The following is a 6,827-nucleotide window of genomic DNA, read 5'->3' as shown; positions in this document are numbered from 1 at the left end:
TCCCTCCCCCTCCCTCCTCCCTCTCTCCCTTCCTCCCCTTCCCTCTCCCTCCCTTCCTTCCTTCCATCTTAAAAAAATAAATACATATATTTTATAGGCAGGCGCGGTGGTGCACACCTTTAATCCTGTCACTCGACTTGGGAGGCAGAGGCAGGCAGATCTCCGTGAGTTCAAGGTCAGCTTGGTCTACATAGTGAGTTCCAGGCCAGCTAGGGCTACAGGGAGACCCTGTCTCAAAAAGACCAAAAAAAAAAAAAAAATATTTATTATTACGAGCCTGGAGAGCTGACTCAGTGGTTAAAAGCACTGGTTGCTCTTGCAGAGGACCTGGGTTTGGTTCCCAGCACCCACATGGCAGTTAAATACTGTCTGTAACTCCAGTTCCAGGGGATCCAATGCCTTCTTCTGACCTCTGTGTTATGAGTGTCTTGCCTGGCTGTGTGTAAGGGCAACAGAGTCCCTGCAACGCCCATGGAGGTCAGAAGAGGGCATTGGATCCCCTGGAACTGGAATTACAGATGGCTGTTAGCTGCCTTGTAGGTGCTGGGAATTGGACCCAGTTCCTCTACAAGAGCAGTCAGTGCTCTTAATTGCTGAACCAGCTCTCCAGGCCCCTTTACTTCCATCTTAAAAATGCATTGTGTGTGGTGTTGCACATGCTAATGTGGGGGGGGGGGCACCTGGCTATGTGCATGCACGTGGAGGTCAGGTGTTTCCTTAATTGCTCTCTTATTTGTTTGTTTGTTTATGACAGGGATTCCCTGTAGCCCCAGCTGGCCTGGAACTTGCTATGTAAACCAGGCTGGCCTCATGTTATAGATCTGCCTGCCTCTGCCGCCCTCTGCACCATCACACCCGGCCTCTCCGTTTTATTTTTTAAGATAGGGTCTCTCAGTGAACGCTGTTCACCTGGAGACTGGCTGGTAAGCTCCCGGGATCCTCCTGTCTCTGCCTCCCCATTGCGGGCATCACAGGCGCTGGCCGTCACACCCCACTCTTTTATGTGTTCACTGGGGATTTGAACTCAGATCCTCATTGCTCGTGTGCCTTTCCTGACTGAGCTGTCTCCCGGCCCAGAGCCCAGCATCCTGTGACGGCGGAGGAAGCCTGCTTCGGTCCCCATGACCCTACAGCTCAGAAAGGAGACACAAGACCCCTTCATGAGGAGGGCGGGACTCCGTTTCCCTTTTCTGCTTTCATTGAGGTGCTGGAGAGCAATGAAACCCTCCGGAGGCACCTGCAGGGGGCATGCGCTCTCGCTCTCAGTCGCCACCGCTGTCTCCCTGTCTCTGTCTCTACCTCTGTGTCTCTCTGCCTCCACCTCTGGCTCTCTGCCTCCATCTCTTACACATAAAATAAACATAAATAAGAGTTTTTTAAAAAACCCCACTTTTTAAAAAAGTCGAGCAAACCAATCTATGGTGTCAGAATTCAGAATAGTGTAATCCCACGAGGATTAGTGAGTAAAAGGCAGAAGGAACGGGGTACTGGGGTGCTGGGTCCTTGGGTGATTACACCTGTGGGGCTGATTTGTATATTCTTGCTTTTGTTTTTAGAATCATGGAATTCTCCACAATAGTCTGGGAAAGCCTTTCGCTGTGCCTGCAGTGAGCATAATCGCCTATAGGGGGCGAGAGTGACCGAACTCGGAGCAGGTAGGAGGCTCTGGGCTCTCTTGGCTAAATGCAGACTTTGATACGTTAAATACAAACATTAAACTTTCTAAAGGAATTTTCTTTTTAAAAAGGAGTAGAGGGTGTAATTTCTGAACTATGTAAAAGACAAAAATAGGAAACTGGAATGAGGCAGAAGAGTTCAAAACAAGCCAAGAAAAGGGGAAAAGATACAGAAAAAGGACATGTTCTCCGGCTGGGGCTCACCCAGCATGCACAAAGCCGGAGAACCATCCCCGTCACCACGTAGACCAGGTGTGGTGGTGCACACTTGTTACCCAAGCACTGGGAGATTCAGGCAGGAGGATCAGGAGATCAAGGTCATCCTCAGCTACACAGTGAGGCGATGTGCAACCCTGCATACTGCAACCCACTAGCAAGATGTTCCCACTGACTGTTGTGGGGTAGCCAACAGCTTTCTGATTGGTTGTGAGGCCTGCTCCACAGGAGGAAATACACGACTGGTCCTGTAAAACTGGCCTCCACATGTATGTACACAAATGCATGTGGGGCAACTTCACACACAAACACACATGTGAAAAAAAAAATAAGGGCTGGAGAGATGGCTCAGCAGTTAAGAGCTCTTGTAGGAGACCTGGGTTCAGTTCCCAGCACCCACATGGCAGCTAACAATCATCTGTAAGTCCACTGCCAGGGGATCTGATGCCTTTTTCTGGCCTCCATGGGCATTGCACACATATGGTGCACTTACATACATGAAGACAACACACATACATGTAAATATTTTTTTAGATTTTATACATTTAATTAATATTATTTTTTAAAATTATTTATTAACCACATATGTAGGAGAAGCATTTCATTACAACAGCATTGACATATTCAATAACAATTTCCTGAGCTAAGACGCATCTCTTACAAAACTGGCTGTAAATTTTTAGGTTTACAGTTGAATTATTACAGTTATACAATATTGTACTGAGTATAAACCCTATAAGACATAAAATTAAATGAGGTTTTAACTTTGAAAAAGATCTCCATTTCATTATTAAAATACACAGTTTCATACACTAATTCATTTTTAATGCAATTGACCTTAAGATGTTTGCACGTGCATTTCTAATCTCTATATATCTGATTATTACTACTCTCAGTCAGTTACTTTGTGAGATCCTTTTGGCATCTGAGCATGGATATAAAGTCATCAGGTAGATTTCAATGGTAATGTTTTTCACATCTACTAATTATTAAGGAGCAAATTTTTATGCTTTGAAGAATTGTTATTTTTTTAATCATTTCTTTAAATTTGTAATAACTGCATGATGAGAAGAAGCATTTCACTACAGCTTTAACATATTCAGTAACACACTCCAGAGCAAGAATACATCTCTTTCACAAGTGGGGGCAGGTTTCCAGGTTCACAGTTGAGTTAATACAGTTATACAATATTGAACTCAGTATAAGCCCTGTAAGACATAAAATTGAGTAAATTTTTTAACCTTTAAAAAAGATCTCCATTTCATTTTATAATATATTGTTCCTTGCAGAAAGACACATTATTTTTGCTACCAACACTGAGATGTTGGCCCATGCATGTCTAATCTGAATGTATCTGATCATTACTAGTCATAATCGGTTGCACTTAGATCCTATGTATGTCTATAAAGTCATCAGGTATATTTCAATGGTAATGTTTATCACCTCTACTAATTAGCATGATGTAAATTACCATGCTTCCTCCTCAAATCTAATACATTTAAAAAATTTGTTGATTTTTTTGTATGTGTGAGTGTATATCACACAGAACATCCCAAACCATATTATTTGAATATACCCACTTCCCAGATGACACCCTCCCATAGCCTCCCTCCCCCGACTAGAGCCCTTATACTCTCATATCCCTGCTACTGTCTGCTGTATTGTTGCCCCCTGCAGCCATTCCCCACTACTTGCCCTTCTGGTGAATCTAGTCAGCCTATCTTGTGGTCTTTGTTTTAGGAAGGTCAGCTGTTCCTCATCTAGCAGTAATCGGTTGTCAATATTCCTTTAGATGAGACTGGGGTCTGCTGTTCATTTTCCCAGTTCTATGCTGGGTTACTATCTGGGAATCCCTTTGGCCACCCTGGCCAACAACTCAAAAGAAGGCATTGCCTGTCTGGCATTGTTTCTGGTTATGTAGCCTTTAGCTATGCATATGGACTCTTAAGAAATTATATTGGCCCCTTTAATCTTTGGCACATGGGCTTGGGAGGAGCCCCTGGCTCCTTTCTTTTACCAGTTCTGCCTATGTGACGATAAGTCAAAGGTCCTGCTCGACCATGGTTGGCTTTTCTTGGAAGCATGGCGGAAATGATTACTCTGTTTGACAATCCTCTTTGTAGACTGGACACTGGTTCAAGATTCTGGTGGGGTGTCCTTGGCTTCCTTGATCAAAAGGTCAGATGACCCACCACATTAGAGGACATTTTGCAAGATGCTCATAGTCCCTGGGAACTAATTGACCCAGGAGGGCAAGGAGCAAAAAGTGTCCTTTGAATCCCTCTGACCCAATTAGTATAGATCTCAAGGTATGTCCGTTAAACATTCAAGAAGGTTAGTTCCACCAGTCTGGTATTTTTAATTACTGTGTGTCATGTAGACAAATCTTGGGCAAAGACCAGTTGTTCTCAGATAAACCTTACCTAGACATATATTTCTTGATCTGCTATGTATAATTTGTCAGTAGGTTGTAGGAATAAAATGGTTCCCTCTGGTTTTAAAAACTAGCTAGGCATTATTTATCTCTCTCCTGGTCTCACCCCTCCATCATGGTTTTCCCACTTAAGGTGCCCCCATTTCCACCCTTTCTCCCTTAATAACACCCTTCTCCTACGGTCCTACCTCTCTTGAGCGCCTTCTTTTCCATTATCCCCTCGGTTGCTTGTATACCCTTCCCTCCCCCCTCCCTTAAACTAACCCAATTTTTATCCACATCTCCCTTATTAAGGCCTGTTTCTTACTGTTCTTCTCTTTCAGGTTCTTTCTTTTCCTTTACCTCCCTGTTTCCTTTCCATTATCCTGGTTCCTGTAGTTATGTCTGGATACATACTCACTTATCAGGGTTGGTTCTAGGATCTACGTAGGAGGGAGAACATATGTCGATTTTTTTTTCTGAGTCTGTGTTACTTCACTTAGTATAACAGTTTCTCATTCCATCCATTTATCTGCAAATTTCATGATTTCATCTTTCTTTACTGCTGAGTAAAATTCCATTGTATAAATGAACCACATTTTCATTATCCACTTGTCAACTGAGGGACGCTTAGGTTGCTTCCATCTCTTAGCTATTGTGAAAAGAGCAGCAACAAACATGGATGTACAAGTGTCTCTGCAATAGGATGAGTTCTTTGGGTATATGCTAAGGAGTGGTATAACTGGGTCAAATCGTAGGTTCATTTCTAGTTTTTTAAGAGTGCTCCATACTGCTGTCCATAGGGGTTGAACAAATTTGCAGCCCCACCAGCAGTGGATGAGTGCTCCCCTTTCCCCACATCCTCTCCAACATTTCGTATCATTTGTTTTCTTGATCTTAGCCAGTCTGACTGGGGTAAGATGAAATCTTAAAGTGGTTTTAATTTGCATTTCCCTAATTATTAGAGATACTGAACATCTTTTAAGATGCTTCATAGCCATCTTTACTTCTTCTTTTGAGAACTCTCTGTTCAGCTCCTTAGCCCATCTTTTTATTGGGTTACTTCTTGTCTTGATTCTCTGTTTTTTGAGTTCGTTGTATATTCTGGATATTAAACCTCTATCAGATGTGTCACTGGTGAAGATTTTCTCCCATTCTGTGGGTTTTCTGTTCGCTTCCCTGGTTGACTCCTTTGATGTACAGAAGGTTTTTAGGTTAATCAGGTCCCATTTGTTAATTCTCACCCTTGTTTCCTGAGCAATTGACGTTCGGTTTAGAAAATACTTTCCTACGCCTATATCTTGTAGGTTTTTCCCAATGTTTTCTCCTAACAGTTTCAGAGTTTCAGACTTTATATTGAGGTCTTTGATCCACTTGGAATTCACTTTTGTGCAGGGTGAAAGATAGGGGTTTAGTTTCATTCTTCTACAGGTGGAGATCCAGTTTTGCCAGCACCATTTGCTGAACATGCTGTCTTTCCTCCAGTGAATATTCTTGGCCCCTTTGTCAAATATCAGGTGGCTGAAATTGCATTTACTCATATTTGGGTCTTCAATTTTGTTCCATTGGTCTATGGGTCTATTTTTGTGCCAGTACCATGTTGTTTTTATGACTATAGCTCTGTAATACAGCTTAAAATCTGGTATAGTAATCTCCCCGGCATTGCTCTTAGTGCTCAGTGTTGCTTTGGCTATCAAGGTCTTTTGTGCTTCTGTATGAATCTTAGGATAGTTTTTTTCCAATTCTGTGAAAAATGTCATGGGGATTTTGATTGGCATTGTATTGAATGTATAAATGGCTTTTGGTAGGATGGTTATTTTCACAATATTAATTCTTCCAATCCATGAGCATGGGAGGTCCTTCCGTCTTCTGATGTCTTCCTCAATCTCTTTCTTTAAAGATTTTAAATTTTCATTGTAGAGCTCTGTAATGTCTTTGGTCAGGTTCATTCTGAGATATTTTATGTTTTTGTAGCTATTGTGAAGGGCAGTGTTTCCCTGTGCTCTTTCTCTGATTGCTTGTCATTGGTATATAGAAAGGCTATAGACTTTTGTAGGTTAGTTTTGTAACATACCACTTTACTGAACATGTTAATAACTTCTAGGAGTTTTCTGGTGGAATATTTGGTGGCTCAGATATATCATATCATATGTAAAAAAGGGATAATTTGATCTCTTCTTTTCCAATTATTACTCCTTTAATTTCCTGCTCTTGTCTTATTGCTCTTGCAAGAGTTTCAAGCACTATGTTAAAGAGAAGTGGAGATAGTGGGAAGTCTTGTCTGGTTCCTGATTTCAATGGGAATGCTTCCAGATTTTCTCCATTTAGAATGATGTCGATTGTGGGTTTGTTATATATGGCTTTAATTATGTTGAGGTATGCTCCCTCCAGTCCAAATCTCTCTAGGACTTTTAAGATAAATGCATGTTGAATTTTGTCAAAGGCCTTCTCCGCATCTATTCAGATGACCATGTGGTTCTTGTCTTTGAGCTCATTTATATGATTTATGATGTTTATTGACT

Source organism: Nannospalax galili, unplaced genomic scaffold (genome assembly GCF_000622305.1).
Source record: "Nannospalax galili isolate Female #2095 unplaced genomic scaffold, S.galili_v1.0 scaffold77, whole genome shotgun sequence".
Lineage (NCBI taxonomy): Eukaryota > Metazoa > Chordata > Mammalia > Rodentia > Spalacidae > Nannospalax > Nannospalax galili.
The sequence above is the reverse complement of the archived record's forward strand: the minus strand, read 5'-3'. Positions refer to the sequence as shown.